The sequence below is a fragment of the Carcharhinus amblyrhynchos genome, chromosome 2 (genome assembly GCF_965287045.1).
Source record: "Carcharhinus amblyrhynchos chromosome 2, sCarAmb.v2.hapA, whole genome shotgun sequence".
Lineage (NCBI taxonomy): Eukaryota > Metazoa > Chordata > Chondrichthyes > Carcharhiniformes > Carcharhinidae > Carcharhinus > Carcharhinus amblyrhynchos.
The window spans coordinates 45,779,342-45,797,246 of NC_137325.1; the positions used below are offsets into that span (position 1 = coordinate 45,779,342).

The 17,905-nt window shown below is 41.0% G+C and overlaps 1 long non-coding RNA gene across 1 annotated transcript; it reads right to left on the minus strand.

The window, feature by feature from the left end:
• Positions 1 to 1,045: 1,045 nt before the first annotated feature.
• LOC145360697 (uncharacterized) lies at positions 1,046 to 16,142 on the minus strand. The gene is made up of 3 exons (XR_013889761.1): positions 16,076 to 16,142; positions 4,434 to 4,512; positions 1,046 to 1,276 (listed from the first exon to the last, which is right to left on the minus strand). It is a non-coding gene; the product is annotated as an uncharacterized LOC145360697 (long non-coding RNA).
• Between the last annotated feature and the right edge of the window lie 1,763 nt (positions 16,143 to 17,905).

Sequence of the window (17,905 nt, forward strand, 5' to 3'; positions counted from 1 at the left end):
CAGATAAGGAGACCAAACTGCACAGAATATTCCAGATGTGGTCTCAACATGGCCCTGTATAACTGCAGCAAGCTCCTATATTTGAATCCTCTTGCTATGAAGATCAACGTACCATTTTGCTTCTTCACCACCTGTTGCACTTGCATGCTTACTTTCAGCGACTGTTGTATAAGGACATCCAGGTTTCATTGCAATTTGCATGAGGTAGATCTTTCAAACTATAGCCATTCAGATAATTAGCTGTTTTCCTGTTTTTGCCACTAAAATAGATAACCTCACATTTATCCACATTACACTGTATACACCATGCTGTAATGGTGGATACAGTGTGTTCAAATCACACTGAAGCATCTCTGCATCCTCCTCACAGCTAAGTCTCCCATCTAGTCCTTTGTCATCTTCAAGTTTGGAGATATTACATTAACTCCCTTAATCTAAATCATTAATGTACATTGTGCATAGCTGGGGTCCTAGCACTGATCCCTGCAGTACTCCAATCGTAACTGCCTGCCACTTGGCAAAGGACCTATTTATTCCTACTCTTTTTTTCCTGTCTACCAAATGAGTTTCCTGTCCATCTCAATCTATTTTAATCATTGCTGAAAATGAGGTGTTTTCTCTGTTCGAAGTATCAGCCCAGTACTGGATTATTTTGCTGGTCCACCTTTCAGCACCACTAAAGAAAAAGTTGCTAGATGACCATAGGCTGACTGGTGGTGATTTAGCCCGATGATACCACACCCCAGGCAAGAGGCAAGGTTGAGGCAATGAGCCTTCATGAATAACCTCAGCTGGTACGGGAGTTGAACCTGTGCTGTTGGCATCACTCTGCATAACTAAGCAGTTGTTCTGCCAACTGAGCTAAACTGACTCCCCAGCACTACTGTTGACCTGGACTCAACAGATATTGTAATGGCTTGTTGATTTCCACCAAGTTTGATAGGAACGTTTGTACTTAATTGACCACCCTGAGGAAACATTGTAATTCTGCATCACTTTCAAGCTATACAAATTCTCTAATGATCTTTGTTTTCTGCTGGTCAGCTGTAATTTCTGTAGGCTTGGCAAATTCACATTTGTCACTAGATGCCAAACCTGTCACTTGGACTGCTCTCACTCAATGGTCATGATCTTCTCTCAATGTGCTGTGTACCAGAATTTCATCCATATGTCTCAACGAAATTGGTATGTGATCCATACTCCCTCAATGTCTTCCAGGGTCTGAGACGTCGTGCTTTGGACTGTCTCAGGTGCAGAAGCAATTCCAAATGGTAACCTGTTAAAACAGTCCAATGATGACTAAATCATGTGAAAGAGATAGTTGACAATCTGGATGCCTTACCCAGAGGCAACTGCCAAAAGCAATTGTCAGTATCCAGTTTTATAAGAATGCTAATTTGGTGAGACTTTCACTCACTGGTGGATCTCAAGCTCCACTGGCTTGTTTAATTGAGTCAAGTCTACACAGATTCTAATGGAATTAATAGGTTTTAATACTTTGACTATTCCAAAACACCACTTCATCAGTATTGTCACAGGAGACCTGACCTCTTGTTGTAGCATGTATTCAATGTTGCTTTGAACTTTCTCGAAGAGTGGGTGAGAGGCAACTCTAGCTGTGGGGATACACATAGGTTTAGCATCTGTCCTTAGTGTTTTGTTTTAATTCATTCTGGGGATGTGGGCATCACTGGCTAGGTCAGCATTTATTGCCCACCTCTAATTACCCTTGAGAAGGAAGTGGTGAGCTGCCTTCTTGAATTGCTGCAGTCCATTTGGTGTAGATACACCTATAGTGATATTAGAGAAGGAGACCCAGTACTAGTGAAAGAGCAATGTTATATTTCAGAATCAAGTTGGTGAGTGGCTTGGAGGGGAACTTCCACGTACTAAACAAATTTGGTTCCACTTATCTAGGAAAGATATATTGGAGGTAAACCAGGGAAGGTTCACAAGATTGATCCCAGGTATGGAGGGATTTTCTTATGAGCAGAGGTTGAGCAGGTTGGGCCTGTAATCAATGAAGTTCAGAATGAGACATGGCCTTACTGAGACATATAAAAGTTAAGGTTAAAGTTTATTTATTAGTCACAAAATAGGCTTACATTAATACTGCAATAAAGTTACTGTAAAATTCCCCAAGTTGCCATCCGACCAGCATGTCTTTCTGAATGTGGGAGGAAACCAGAGCACCCAAAGGAAACCCACGCAGAAACAGGAAGAATGTGCAAACTCCACACAGACAGTGATCCAAACCAGGAATCGAACCCGGCTCTCTAGCACTATGAAGCAGCAGTGCTAACCACTGTGCTACCATGCCACTCAGTATAGGATTCTCAGGGGGCTTGGCAGAGTAAATGCTGAGAGGTTGTTGCCCCTTGTGGGAGAGTCAAGGACCAGAGGGCATAATCTCAGAATATGGGGTTGCACATTTAGAACAGAGACGAGGAGGAATTTCATCTCTCAGAGGGTAGTGAATCGATAGAATTATTTACTGCAAAGGACTGAAGATGTTGGATCAGTAAGCTTGTGCAAGATTGAGATAGGCAGATTTTTAATCAATAAGGGAATCGGGGCAATGGGGATAAGGTGGGAAATTAAATTGAAGATTATCATATCAGATCAGTCACGATCTCATTAAATTGTGGAGCAGGTTCAATGAGCAAAATGGCCTTACATCTCCTACATATGCTCTTATGTCTTATAGTATAATGGTGGTGTTCTCCTTTGTCTGCTGCTCCTTGTCCTTCTAGATGATGGGATCATGGGTTTGGAAGAAGCTAAGGAAGATTGGTGAGTTCTTACAGTGCATCATGCAGATGGTACACATGGCTGCCATTGTTCATTGGTTGTGCAGGGAGTGAATGTTTATCGATGGGGTGCTAATCAAGTTTGTGGATGGGGTGCGAATCAAGGTGGCGGCATGGTGGCACAATGGTTAGCATTGCTGTCTCACAGTGCTGGTCCTGGCTTCGATTCCCAGTTTGGGTCACTGTGCGGAGTCTGCAAGTTCTCCCTCTGGTTTCCTCTGGGTATTCCGGTTTCCTCCCACTGTCCAAAAGACATGCCGGTTAGGTGCATTGACCATGCTAAAGTCTTCCTCAATGTGCCTGAACAGGCACCAGAATGTAGCAACTTGGGGATTTTCAAAGTAAATGAATTGCAGCGTTAATGTACGGCTACTTGTGACACTAATAAATAAACTTAAAGTGGGTTGCATTTTCCTGAATGATATCAAACTTCTTGGGTGTCATTGGGACTGCACGCTTCCAGGCAAGGGGAAAATATTCCATTCCTTGTAGATTGTGAGCAGCATTTTTGGTGTCAGGATGTGAGTTACGCCTGCAGGATTCTGAGCCATTCACCTGCTCTTGCAGCCACAGTACTTATATGGATCAGTTTCTGGTCAATGGTAACCCCAGGATGTTGATAAGTGGGGTGTCAGCAATGGTAATGCCACTGAATCTCAAAGGACAATGGTTAGATCCTCTCTTGTCGAAGATGGGCATTGTGAATGTTACTTGACACTTGTCTGCCCAAGCCTGGATATTGTACAGATCTTGTTGCATTTGGACAGAGACTGCTTCAGTATCTAAAGAATCTTAAAAGGTGCTGAAAATTGTGCAATCATCAGCAAGCATCCCCACATCTGACCTTATGGTGGAGAGAATGTCATTGATGAAGCAGCTGAAGATAGTTGAGCCTTGGACACGCTGAGGAACGCCTGCTGTGATGTCCTGGAGCTAAGATGACTGACCTCCAAAATCAATAACCATCTTCCTTTGTGCTAGGTATAACTCCAACCAGCACAGTGTTTTCACCCTGATTCCCATTCATTCCAGTTTTGCTAGAGCTTCTAATTGCCAGTTAAATACAGCCATGATGTTAAGGGCAGTCAACCCCCACCTCACCTCTGGAGTTCAGCTCTTACGTCCGTGATTGAAACAAGGCTGCTATGAGGTCAGGAGCTGGGTGCCCTTGACAGAACCCAAACTAAGCATCAGTGAGCAGATTATTGCTAAACATATGCCACTGCCAGTACTGTTGATGACCCCTTTGATTGTTTTACTAATGATCAAGAATAGATTGGTGCAGCAGCGATTGACCAAATAGGATTTGTCTTGTTTTTTGTTTACAGGACATTCCCGGGCAATTTTACACATTGTTGGGTGGATCCCAGAATTGTAGCTGTACTGGAACAGTTTGGTTAGGGGTACGGAAAGTTCAGGAACAAAAATCTTCAGTGCTATTGCTGGAAAGTTGTCAGGGCCCAAAGCCTTTGCAGTATACAGTGCCTTCAGTTGTTCCTTGATATCATGTGCACTGAATTGAACTGGCATTTGTGATACTGGAATACTCATAGGAGACCAAGATGGATTGACCATCCACTCATCATTTCTGGCTGAAGATTGTAGCAGATGTGTCATCCTTACCTTTTGCATTAATGTGCTGAGTTCCTCCATCATTGACATTTGGGATATTTATGGAATATGTGGTATTCTGTATCTAAATCTGAAAATAAAGATGGAAAGAGATAGAGCTGTTTTTTCCACTTGGATTAAAATAAATCCTCCATTCTTAAAGTTACAAAGCTAATGCGCAGAGTGGACCAGGCAAGGCCTTCACCTATCTCGTTACTTACATTAAAAACCAAATCAAATTCAAATTGAATCTAATTCATCGTCCCCACAAGAGACACAAGATCCAAGCTGAAAAAAAGGCATTGTACCTGATCTTGGGCTTGATCTAACACTTGCTCAATCTTAGCCGAAAGGCCAAGACTGAGTTTATTCTCTCTTTCTTCCAGTGAACCATGGGATGTTTGGATCTGCAGACTATTTTAAGATGTCTTAACTTCTTGTCGGATCTCAGTCTCTTAATAATGTGGCATTACATCACTGACCCTGTTCATTGCTAGCAGGAATCCCAATTGCCAGCTGAATAGGGTCTTGGCTCCAAATCAGGATCCGTACCAGGCATCAGAGTGTTTCAGATTTACCCAGCCAGTCCTACTAGCCCCACTGGATTCTTGCCCAGAAATTATGTGCCAGTACAGGATTGTTGAATTGGTCACAGTAATGGGAAAGCACAAGCACGAATATGATAAAATGTTCAATGAGAAAGAAGCTGAATTGAAACACTGGATAAAGAAGAAACTTTATCAAATGACTATTTCTTTACATGTGACAGACCAAAATTGTGAAAGAACTGTTAAGACATAAGACTTTGTTGTATTTTGATGACCTGTTCCTGCATGTAATATAATGTGAGGTACTCAACAGAGCAAGGGTCAGTGTGGGACTGCAGAGTGGCACCACCCACAGGGTGTAGTCAAATAGTCAGAGAACTCGGAAAGCAGCATGGCCACTTGGAACTGTACATAATTAAAGCCTATCAATAAAAGTGTTTATATTTAAACACACTTGCCTCAAGATCTCATCAATGAGTGTTACCACTGCAACACAAAAAAACCCCACATTAAGTACATAATATGAAACTTCAGTAGTAGATCACCAGAATTATTGTCTCTAATGATGGACCCCTTTTATACCAGGTGGACGTGGAGGGATGGATTGTTCGTAAGCATGTGGACCATCTGAAAGTAGAGAGTTGCTCCAGTGGTCCTTGTTGCTATCAAGAAATGTTTTCAAACACCTATGCACCAAAGAACCTGATCAATATATTGTAGACATAACTGATGTCTCTGTGGAAGCAAATAGTGATGTACTGCCTGGGCCAGAAGAGGTACCCATTATTACAGGTCCTCTTAATATCAATCCTGTGGATGTATCTCAGGCTACAGAATTATGCTGCCTTACAGGAAACAGGCAAACCCCTCAAAGATTAAATTTATAACTATCCAACTCATGTATACAATGATTAATTAGGACTTAGGATTGTGTAACTTAGTTATTGAAGATTATATAACGGAATTAAAGGGGGAGGGATGTAGAGTTTGACCTTTAAGGGAAACACAGCAAAGTAAGGGTCACCTGCCTGGGGGATCAATGGGCACTAGGAAAGAGTAGGAAATCACCTCAGGTGGTAGAGTCCTCTTCGGCAAAGAGGCATGGAGGAGCTAACATGCGGTTCCTGTACAATTCTTGTTAATAAATATCTTTTTGTGTTCACCAATGAAATCTATGAAAGTGCATTTTTATAGACAGGAAACCTTCCCTGACAATAGCTAGTGTTATTTCTGACTTCAAGGTGATTAACATATTACTAACTAAAATGCAGTAAAATATTCCATTTCCCCATCACTGTCATCTACTTACTTCAACCAATCCACATCATTCCTTAAAGGGCAAAGGACATTCTGAAAAGAAAAACTAATTTTAAATAGTTTAGTAAGGAGACACCTGAGTTATTTTAACAAAGACCAAAAACAATATTTCATATTGAAATGCATTGAGGTTTGTTGAACATAAGGCTAAACTATATTGCCCCAAGCAATATAATGTTTTCTTTTCCAAATCATTGTGTGCTTGTGTTTTTAATCGGAAGCTGTGCATTTGGTATGAAATATGAAAAGTAGATGACGATACATAAAGGATGATACAAATCAAGAATATTTACACAACTCTGTTGCCCCAATATTAAACAGTTATGTTGTGAATAAGTTCAGCCTTTAAAATCACAGTAAAAGCCTTTGATTTCTTTGCATCTGTTACAAATCCAGAGGCAGATTATATGGAAGAACAAGAAAAAAATGTCAATCCATTTGCTCACTTTACTAAGTACAGTTCCAAGACCCAATTTGATGGGGTTTCTTTTTCTGCTTCTGTTTTGTGTCTTACTCTACACTTGCACACTCAGATTTTGACTTTGTGTGATAATATGTAATGGGTGAAAAGAGAATGACACCTACTTGATATTTCTCATGACTTTATTACCATTGAAGTCAATACGTTTCAAAACATGGAGATGAAGCTGGTTCACTTCCAGAAATTTGCCCAGCTGAGTCACGTGCTGAGATTTCGTCAATACTTTTGTTGGACAGTTTCAACTTTACCAACACAAGCTTATGGACAAAAAACATCAGAATTAAAATCCTGAGCTGAACAACACCAATTAAGGAAAGTCAAACCAAAATCAAAAACTTGGCTTGATGCCATGATCTTCCATTTGTGGGTGTAAGCAGAAAAGAAAACTTTGCTGAGTTTTGATCCAGCTACACAGTGATTTGTCACTTTTATAATGCTCTTATAAACTGCGTCTGACAGAACACCAGGTGGAAAGCATGTGCAGAGGCATTTAATGTGGACAGGAAGCATTTAGCCAGCAGAGAAGCAAGTGCTGGCAAGTAGAGTGTAGATTGTGTTTGCAGCAGGAAACAAAGCAAGATGAAGCATCGTTGACCTGCAGGGAGCGACAAACCTGAGAAGGGGAAGCTGTAACACGGATGCTAGTCTGAACTTAAGTTCCCTGCAGGGCTTTCATGTTGGGTATAGGCGAGTGTTAGAGCCTGTAGTGCTGATTACATGCCTCAGTGTTTTACAATGCACTGCCGCTAGCGGTAGCAGGAGTATCAGACTTAACCATATTATGAAGCTTCATTGCTAGATATGAAAGTTTATTCTTGCTTAAAATTCATCAATGAAGGAAATTGAAATTACAATTATATTGTATTGTTCGGATATTTAATGTTTTTGTTTAAGATATCTAATGTCTACCTCTATTTAGGTTGACGATAGCATCATTCCTGCTATAAACATGACCTTCCTTGTTAAAATTCAATCTTAAAAAGAAAAAAAAAGAAACATTAAAATAATTAGTAACAAAGCATGTTCTCACTACAATTTATTGGATATGGGCTGTTTTCATTGTAAGTCTTAAAATGGTTGAAACCTGTTTTATGAGACAGAGCAGCTTTAAATAGCAGCAGCGGTTGCGCTGGTGGTTGGGTTCAAAGGTCATCTCTTGCTTCAAGCACATGAGTCAGCTTCATACTGAACAAATTTTTACCACAAAACCAGCCTGTTTTGTTCATCCTTACTAATTACATTCTTAAGAGAGGTCTGGATTGACTCAGGTCTTATATTCCAACTTTGAATAGCACAACTCAACATTTGTAATTCATACTTAAACGTTAGCACATTAATTTACAGCAATAAAACATGTTGCTAATATGGGAAGAAACATGTTGACACAATGAAAGCCATGTTAAATTTCCATTGAATAGAAGTTCAATTATCAAATGTTATCAAAACATAAATTTAGATGAAGCTAATTGAAGTAATAGCTTGTTAATAACGTAAATGATTTATAACTCCAGTAAATATATCCTCTTATTTCCCCCTTCTGTTCTATTCATAAATTTATGTTCTTAAGCTCTGTGATTATGTACTTAGAAAAAATGAAAAAGTAAAGCTCAAATGAATAAAAATGTGACTGTTCCCTGTGACCATTCATCCCATTGTGCCTGTACTGGCTCTTTGAAATAGCTATCCAAATTGGCCTGCTCTTTCCCCATAAACCTCTAAATCTCTCCTTTTTAAGCATTCATCTAATTCCCCTTTGAAAGTTACCATTGAATCTGCTTCCACTACCCTTTCAAGCAATGCATTCCAGATTGTCTTTGGGCATGTGCACGGCAGATGCAATATAATGTGGATGAATGGGAGGCTTTTCAGTTTGATAGCAATTTTAGGAAGACAGATTATTACTTGAATGGGTGTAAATTGAGACAGGTGGACACTCAACGTGACCTTGGAATCCTCATGCATCAGTCGCTGAAAGTAAGTGTGGAGGTACAGCAGGTAAAGACAAGTGGTGTTAGCCTTCATAGCGAGAGGATTTGAATATAGGAATAGAAATGTTTTACTGCAATTAACAGGGAGTAGGTGAGGCCACGCCTGGAATATTGTGTCACAGTTTTGGTGTCCTCATCTGAGAAAGGATGTCCTTGCAGTAGAAGGAGTACAGCAAAGGTTTACCAGGTGAAGGTTTACCAGGCTGATTCTTGGGATAACAGGTCTGTCATATGAGGAGAGATTAGGTCGGTTAGGATTATATTCACTGAAGTTCAGAAGAGTGAGAAGTGAACTCTAGAAACTTATAAAATTCTAACAGGGTTAGACAGGGCAGATTCAGAAAGAGTGTTTCCAATGATAGATATAGAGAGCTAGGGGCCATAGTTTGAGGATAAGGGGTAAACCTTTTAGAACTGAGGTGAAGAGAAATTTCTTCATCCAAATGGTGGTGAATGTGTGGAATTCACTATCACAGAATGTAATTGGGGCCATAACGTTGTCTGATTTCAAGAAGAAATTAGATATCGCTCTAGGGGCTAAAGGGATCTAGGGATAGGGGGTGAAGATGGGATCAGGATATTGAATTTGATGATCAGCCATGATCAAAACGAATGGTGGAACAAGGCTGAATGGCCTACTCCTGCTTCTAGTTCGTATGTTTCTATATTTCTATAACAATATGCTACATAAAATAACCCTACTGTTCTATATTCTGATGCTTTTGCCAATTATCTTAAATCTGTGTAATCTGGTTCCTGACTTCCTGCCAGTGGAAACAGTCATGCTTTAGTCATTCTGTCAAAACCCTTAACATTTTGAACACCTATATGAATTTCCACCACCCTTCTATGCTCTGACCCTATATGACTATTTAACAACATATGGACTGCAGTTTATATTGATAATATAAAGAGCTGGAAAAACTTAGGAGATCAGGCAGCATCTGTGGAGAGAGAATCCGAGTTAACATTTTGAGTCCCTCTGACTCTTCTTTAGAACTCAAAAAGTTAACTCGGTTTTTCTCTCCACAGATGCTGTCAGGCAGCATTTTCTGCTTTTACTTCAGATTTCCAGCACCTGCAGTATTTTGCTCTCATTTTAGGGCCTTGGTTTAAATTGAAAAAAAGCCTGAGAGAAAAAGGAAACAACTTTTCAAAGGGGTTTGGTTAACAAAAATATTTTGTTTACCATTTTTACACCTCAATGTTCATTCTGCTGTTAACAAAATACTCTTCTTCAAATTTCATACTGCTTAAATGGAAAGTATTCTTTAACTGAGTTCAAAACTTAGAAATAGTTTAATACGATGTGATGATGTTAGCATTTTAATAATTACAACATAATTACGAGATTCACCAGGATGTTGTTTGGGATGGGGCATTTGAGTTAGAAGGAGCGATTGGAGTGGCACAGATCGTTTTCTGGGGAGTAGAGAGGGCTGTGGGGGACATGATTGAAGTGCATAAGATTAAGGGTTATGGACAGGGTGAATAGGAAGCAGCTGTTCCCCTTGGTTACAGGATCAATCACAAGTGGTCATAGTTTTAGTGTAAGGGATAAGAGATTCAGAGGGGATTTGAGAAAACAAAACATTTTCACTCAGAATGTGATGGGAAATCTGGAATGCATTGTAGTGCAGGCCAGAAAACATACAATCTTGAAATATATTTGGATGGGAGCTTAAAACATCATAACATTTAAGGACAAGGGACAGGTGCTGGAAAATAGAAAATGATAGTTATTGTCAGAGCAGACTCGATGGGCTGAAGGGCCTTTCTGCACAGTACGACTCTATAACAGCTAACTAAAATGATGCTCTTTGGTTCATATTTCTAGAGCACATCAAATGTTCCATCACAAGAGCGACCAAATCAATTCACCATGTAGTAGCCTTTGAATTGTGGCCCACCCTGTCAGAAACATAAATATTGCCCAGGTTTTTAACCACATGAAAAATTCACAGTGTCCCAGCTGAATAATTTAATTAATAAATTTATTTTAAATCCACTGAGATGTGAAGATGGTTCTATTCTCCAATCACCTTAGTATTCTTCTGAATACATTTTAACTTGGATCTGAACTTAAATCTGATGTTGTCCAATATGTTTACTGCCAGTCACAGAGCCTAATTAGAAAGTTAGGTATGGCTAATTGCATTTTGCAATAGTAAATAAAAAAATGATTATTTGATAACATTACAAATGTAATTTTGATACCCAGGTTCACAGTGAATGCATAAGTACATGCATATTTCAACCATTTGCATGAATATTTGTTAAAGTAGTGTGTAACCATAGCAGGTCCATCCATAGCAGGACCCAGACTTGCCATTTCGACAGACCACCCTGCTCTCCATCCATGTGTCGATCCTTGGCCTTTTGCAATGTTCAAGTGAAGCATTGAACTGGAGGAACAGCACCTCTTCTTCCAACTGGACACTTTTACAGACTTCTGGAGAGAACATTGAGTTCAACAGCTTCATGCATGAACTCTCCCCTCTATCTTCACCCCACTTCCATTTATTTTATTTCTTCTTTTCATTTTATTCTTCCACCATTATTGCTTTACGTTCATATTTTTATTTTTTCACTTCTAAAATCTCACTTCCCATCTTGCTTTCCCAAACCTTACCTTCCCAATCCCCTCACCCCATGAAAGCACGTTCATCAGGTTGTCCTCTGAAACTCTCTGTCTTTGTTCTGCCATTCACACATTCCAATCTCTTAATGGATGCTCTTAGCACCATTCTCAGCCTTTATCATCACTATTTACATTCCCTTTGTCTTTTTATCTATGCCAGGCTTATCAATTACAACCATCTCAATCCTTCTCATCCTCATTATATAAATCTTGACCAATTTTCCTTCTCTTCAAGTCTGATGAAGTGTCGTCAAGTCTTGAAATGTTTGCTCTATTCTCTGTCCGCAGATGCTATCAGATCTTTTGAGATTTTCTAGGGGGCAGTACGGTAGCACAATGATTAGCATTGCTACCTCACAGCGCCAGGGGTCCAGGTTCAATTCCGGGCTTGGGTCAATGTCTGTGAGGAGTTGGCATGTTCTCCCTGAACCTGCGTGGGTTTCCTCCAGGTGTTCCTGTTTCCTCCTGCAGAATGTTGACTTATCAGACATCTCCCTCAGTGCACCCAAACACGTTAATGTGGCAAATAGGGGCTTTTCACAGTAACTTCATCGCAGTGTTAAATTGACCTACCTGTGACTAATAAATAAACCTAAATTAGCATTTTCTGGTTTTGTTTCAGATTCCAACATCTGCCATATTGTGCCTTTATTTATATGGCGAACTCAGTGTCTGGTCAGTATTAAACCCCTAGATGATAATACTATTGGAAATCAAGGGACGATGGTTAGATTCTCTTTTGTTGGAGGCATTATAGTGGCATGAATGTTAATTGTCATTTATCAGTCCAAGCTTGGATAGCGTCCAGGTCTTGCTGCAGGAACTGCTTCAGTATCTGAAGACGCATGAATGGTGCTGAACATTGCTTGATCACCAGCAACATCACCATTTCTGGCCTTATGATGGAGGGAAAGTCATTGCTGAAGCAGCTGTGGATGGTTAGGCCGAGGACACTATCCTGAGGAACTCCTGCAATGATGTTCTGCAGCCGAGATGATTGACCTCCAACAACCAGAACCCATCTTCTTTGTGCTGGTTTAACTCCAAAGTGCAAATGGCGTTCCTTCCTTGGTCCATTGCACTGGAGTTTGGCGGAAATATTATTCATCTTTTCTCCTCAAGTTCTTCTTCTTAAAAGTAGGCTAGCGCTGCAATTGTGACATGATCATGCCCAATTCTGTACTATTAATCAGCAGCTCCTGAAGGTGGGACTTCCTGTTGGCTGTGGGGTGAGCTGATCAAATGTAGACAACCTCATCTCTGACTCTCATCCCCGTGTCAAAGTCAGACTGGTGTACGCATCATCTGTTTTATGGGGGAAGTGTTCATGGAAATCTACTACCTCTTGCATACAAAGATCAGAGCAGGATGAGTGAGAGGGTGGCACTCCCAATAACTGCAAAGGAGGCTGCAACCATTAATTTATTTTCATTGGCGTGGGTGACATTGAAAATACCTAGTTTGTCAACTGCTGTTACACAAGGGAGGTATTCTCTCCTCTCTGACCATGGAGAAGCTTTGACAAGCATAGCAAGCTTCGCTCTGGTGTTGGGTACCAATGAGTACACGCTTGTGGCTTTTTGGTTTTACATCAAAATACTGAGACATATTGTAATTACAGCGGTTTCCAAGTCTTGAACATGCAATTGGTTTGAAACCATACTGGGCTATGCAGGCGAATGCCCAGCAACCATGGTGCCCTCATTCTGCACCAGTTTGCTGTTCCCTCAAGATGTGAGCAACCACGTTCAACCAGAGGGTGACTGTAAGGCCACAAGGCTTAACATCTGGTTCTCGACTCTGCTGTTAACTGAAATTGATCCAGCATACATATAATCAGAGACATACACTACAGAACAGTTTCCCAGAGTGCTCAAATAATGGTTTCACTGCTTGGATCACTCTTTTAAAAGCCTGGCAATACATATTGGAGCACATGTTTCAAATCATCATGGTCTGTTGTTCCTGAACAATCTCATCACCTGAGGGCATGGGTCATGCCACCAGGTGTCCCACAGCAATGCAGGAGTAGGAGGAGGAGTAAGATGAAGAGCAGGAGGGAGGGAGCAGAGAACCAATTCAATCTCTTTCTGGCCAAGCTATCAATGATTTCCTCCATTCAAATCAGCTCAAATTCCCAACTCTACAACAGTCACACACTTTACTTCCTTCAGCGATTATCGCTCCTCTTATCCACAATTCTGAAAATAAAAGCTACCACAAAACAGCGATTCCAAACAAATGTTATGAAAGAAACCATCCAATATTACACACAAAACAACTAATTGTCCCTCTATTCATTTACTGAATGCCTGCCATTTAGTATTTGTCTGACCATGTGCTCTAATCCAATTCCCCAGTGTCTGCAGCATTGCTGGTAGAAGGCTGCTGACATTCTGTGGGATGACTGCTGATGGCTTTGCAGAATCATTTGTAGGATTCCCTTAAGCAAAACCAAGCCTGGCAGGCTCATATTTGGACTGCACCGGCTCAGTGTAAGTGGCAGCAGTCTGGGCTGGCTGATTGGCAACAGCAAGAACACTTGGGGCAATGATGGGAACACAACGGCTGTCATCCTGAGGAGAGGACAGCAGGTTCATGGTCCACAAAGCCATTGCTACTCCTTCAGGGTGACAGCCACAATAACCATAGTGAAGTGTTGGTGGACAGATTGTTGGGCTGTTGTGACACCCTTCAAATCCTCTTGTATCCTTAGAGACAATGATAGCAGCCTGAGCTTACAAGACAACAAGCTGGATACACATAGTGACAAGTTCAGATTTTCTTTTCATTCATAGGATGTGGCATTACTGGCTGGGCCATCATTCATTACCTTTCCCTAATTGCTTTTGAACTGAACTGAACTGAGGGCATTTAAGAATCAACCACATTGCTGTGGGTCTGAAGTCACATGTAGGCCAGACTGAGTAAGGACAACAGATTTCCTTCCCAAAGGCACATTGGTGAACCCGATAGATTATTTTAGCAATTGACAATAGTTCAGTGGGCAAGTTCAACTTTTAATCCCAGAGCTTTTTTTTAGTAGATACAAAATGTTATCATTACCCATGGTGAGATTCAAATGGAGTTCCTAGATCCTGGGTCTCTGGATTACTAACCTAGTGACAATGCCACTATCCTCAAACCTATAATATTCTGCGTGACTGTGACAAAGGTAAACTATCTCTCCAAGTCTTTCTTAGTTGTACAAAATGGGCATTATACTTGACACGTTTATTAGAGATACTTGAGGATGTAACTATTAGAGTGATAAAGGAGGATCCATAGATTTACAATAGATTTTGATTTGATAAGATGCTACATAAGAAACTAATATGCAATATTATACATGGTAACACCACCACCCACCGCAAGTTCCCCTCCAAGTCACACACTATCCTGACTTGGAAACATATCACTGTTCCTTCACTGGATCTAAATCCTGGAGTTCCCTTCGTAACTGTGGGTGTACCTACACCACATGGACTGCAGCAGTTCAAGAAAGTAGCTCACCATAACCTTCTTAAGGACAATTAGGGATGTGCAATGAATGCTAGCCAAGCTAGCAATGCCTGTATCCCATGAACAAATTTTTGAAACATAAGGGCTGATGAAGTTGGAGGTAATGCATTAGCATGATCGAGGATTGGTTAATGAACAGGAAATAGAGAGTAAGTAGAGATAAAAGGGACATTTTCAGGTTGACAGGCTGTGACTAGTGGAATGCCTCAAGGATGCAGTGCTGGGGCTTTAACGCTCACAATCTATGGTCCTGACTTAAAGAAATCAAGGGAGTGATTCTCCCAGCCTGCTATGTTGTTCTAGCAGCACAACAGGCCAGGAGACATCAGTGGAGGCCATTTAGTGGGGTCCCCTGAGGGCGCCATGACCTCCGCGCATTTCTGGAGTCCGGCACAGAGCTGATTTAATTATAAAAATCTGGAACTGGCAACCGACCCTGCTGAAATGGACAGAAGCCTGGCCCCAGCACTGCCCCAGGGGCAAAGTGGCACCTTAGTACTGCCCTCCCAGGAGGTAGAGGGGCAATGATTGAGCTAGTCAGCAAGCACAAGGCTGGCAGTGCAGGGTTACTGTGCATTTGCCAAGCTCTACTCTGACAGATTGGTGCATGCACAATGGCCTGTTCACCAGGAAAAGGACCCGCCCACTGACTTTTAACGTGATTCATGCTAGAGCACTCAGCAGTGCTCAGTATGTGGCAGATTCATTTTGAAATACTCTAAAAAACGAGCAGGAGTTACTCCAGTTTTTATGCAAATTTAGCATTTAGGATTTTTTGGAAGAATTGCCCCCCCTCCCAAGAATAATCTACCCACATTGTTTGATTATACAAAGCTGGGTAAAACTGTAAGCTGTGAGGTGGACATAAAAACCTGCAAAGAGATATAAACAGGTTAAGTTTGTCACCATCATCATAACAATTGGAATATAATGCGGGAAGTGTAAAGTTATTCACTTTGGTATTCAGAATTGAAATGCAAAATATTTTTTAAAAAGACATAATACACATGTAAATGTAGATGTCCAGAGAGACTTGGGTTTGTTCGAACAAGGAACAGTAATCTAGCTTCTTGGCTCAGCAAGCTATTTGGAAAGCAAGTGGTCAGTTGGCCTTCATTACAAGAATTCACTCCAGCATTACCTCAGCACCAACTCACCCAGTTTCTACACACCTCCTCATCTGACATCCAGTGCTAAACAAGCAGAAATTTTCACCAATTAAATGTGTTTCCCATTTTTTTCAGTCACTGCTCCTAACTCTGTGCCCAGCATTGATTTTCTCCCTCTCCCAGGCAACTAAACTGGGCTGCTCACAACTTTGGTGTCATGTTGCACCCTGAGATGGTTATCTAATCACAGCACTGCACTATTAAGACTGTCTATTTTCACCTCCATCACTCGCCTAATTTTGCCCTTATGTCATCTCAGCTGTTACTGAAATCCTCATTTGTCCCTTGACTATTCCAATACATTCCTGGCTGGTTTCCTACATTCTACCCTTTGTAAAGTTAAAACCATTCAAAGATCTACAGCCTCATTCCCCTATCACCTTCACGCTCACCAGTCAAGGAATGCCTTGATTTTAAAATTTTCATCCTGATCTGACCCCTCCTTGTGCCCCCTTCCAGGCCAGCAATCCTCAGTAATATCTGGACTCATCTAATTCTCACTTCTTGAGCAACAGATTCCAGTATCATATTTAACATGCGAATGATGATAAGGCTTTCATGGTAAACTTCTTAAACTAACAAAATCTGTATGAGATGGTGGCTTGATGTGTTTTTAGGAGGTTTTAGAGATGAAAGGCTTTTGCAAGGGGACTGTTCAGTGGGGAAAATAAGAGATGTGCCTCAAAATGTTTTGTAATATGAAGGTGTGACAATGATGTAAAAATGGTTGGGAAGCTCTGCTGTAGAGAATGAGAATGAAGAGTTAATAGTAGATAATAAGGAAATGGCGGGTAAAACAAACAAATATTTTGCCTCTGTCTTTACTACAGAGGATATACCGAAAATATTCCAGCCAAATCTGTAAATAAACAGATTGAAAGAAAAGAGGAAACTGATGAAATTCCAATCACTAGCGGTATTGAGCAAATTGATGGAATTGCTGCCACATGTCTTCAGGTCCTGATGCACTTCATCCTTGGATCTTAAAAGAGGTGATTGATGAATTAGTAGAGATGAGTGTTAATTTTCCAAATTTCCCTAGATTCTGGAAAGGTTCCAATCGACTGGAAAGTCGCAACAAGAAAGGGAGGCAAGAAAAAGAAACCATAGGCCAGTTAGTTGGATGCCAATAATGAGGAAGCTGATAGAATCTATTATTGAGGGACCCTGTAAGTTCCTGACAATGACATGCAAAACTTATTTAAAAAAGATTCAAATCACTTACCTGTCTTCTTGCCAGTTTTCAGACTCCAACTGTTCTCCGGCACTGGGAGATGCACATGCGTTCCCAGCGCATGCGCAAATCCCGGGAAAATGCCGATGACGCGATTCTCCCAACCGGACTCATCAGAAAAGTTAGAGGTTGCGATGGGAGAATCAGTTGTGATGTTTCTTCTTGTGGGCAAGTCCAAAACTACAGGGCACTGTTTTAAAATTAGGAGTTATCCTTTTCAGACAGCAATGAGGAGAATTTTATTTGCCCTCAGAGGGTTGTGGAACTTTGAAACTCTCTTCTTCAGAAAGCAGTGGAGGCAGGTTAATTGAATATTTTTAATGTGGAGGGGACAGATTCTTGTAAGGCAAGGGAATTAATGGTTATCAGGGGTAGGTGGGAATGTGGAATTCAAAAGAAAAACAGATTAGCCATGATGGGCGGCACGGTGACATAGTGGTTAGCACTGCTGCCTCACAGCACCAGGAATCCGGTTCAAATCCAGTCTTGGGTGACTTTCACTGTGGAGTTTGTATGTTCCCTTCATGTTTGCGTGGGTTTCCTCCGGATGCTCCGGTTTCCTCTCACAGTCCAAAGATGTGGAG